The sequence below is a fragment of the Chrysochloris asiatica genome, unplaced genomic scaffold (assembly GCF_000296735.1).
Source record: "Chrysochloris asiatica unplaced genomic scaffold, ChrAsi1.0 scaffold00026, whole genome shotgun sequence".
NCBI lineage: Eukaryota > Metazoa > Chordata > Mammalia > Afrosoricida > Chrysochloridae > Chrysochloris > Chrysochloris asiatica.
In genome coordinates, this window is record NW_006408544.1 from 15,027,515 (window position 1) to 15,028,357 (window position 843).

The window sequence follows — 843 nt, forward strand, 5'->3', positions numbered from 1 at the left end:
CACCACCATCATGAACAACCACAATTTGAGGTCTGAGGACCTGATGAACATGCAGCACTCCAACCTGCTCTGCTTGCCTGAGAACTACCAGATGAAGTTCTACTTCTACCAAACCTCTCCTGGGCCCAGCTCTCTTACATCGCTGAGGATGAGCATGGAAAGATTGTAGGGTATGTCCTGGTCAAAATGGGAGAGAACCCAAATGATGTACCTCATGGATACATCACTGGCTGTAAAACGTTCCCACTGACGCCTTGGCCTGGTGCAGACGCTGATGGACCAGACCTCCTGAGCTATGATTGAGAATTTCAATGCTAAATACATCTCTCTGCACATCAGGAAAAGTAACCAAGTCATCTTGCACCACTATTCCAACACCTTCAATTTTCAGATCAGTGAAGTACAACCTAAATACTATGTAGACAGGGAAGACACTTACACCCATGAAGCAGGACCTCATCCAAGTGACAGACAAGATGAAGCAGCAGCCAGAGCTGAAAGAGAAGACCAGGCACATGATGCTGGGGCCCAATGAGAACAAAGTGGAGGCCAAGGGTAATTCACTTCCAATCTCAGATGAGGCCACCCAGGAGGAGAAGGGCCTGACTGCTGAGGATAGCAGTGGTGACAGCAATGACCTCAGTGAGGTCAGCGAGACCACGGAGAGCACTGATGTCAAGAACAGCTCTGAATCCTCTAAATCAGTCTCCTACAGCCTTGCTTCACCCACTCTGTCAGGCCTCAGCCCTACCTCACTCATTTGCCCAATAAAGCTCACCTTGCAGTCTGTGTGTGTGGGGGGGGGGGGGGGGGGGGAATGATTACAGCAGTACACTAATAGGA

General features: G+C 49.7%; 1 protein-coding gene and 1 pseudogene across 1 annotated transcript in view; one reads left to right on the top strand and one right to left on the bottom strand.

The window, feature by feature from the left end:
• The window catches only part of FAF1 (Fas (TNFRSF6) associated factor 1), a 665,112-nt gene that overhangs the window by 622,395 nt on the left and 41,874 nt on the right, over window positions 1–843 (bottom strand). The window lies entirely within an intron of this gene.
• The window catches only part of LOC102838790, a 33,323-nt pseudogene continuing 32,490 nt past the window's right edge, over window positions 11–843 (top strand).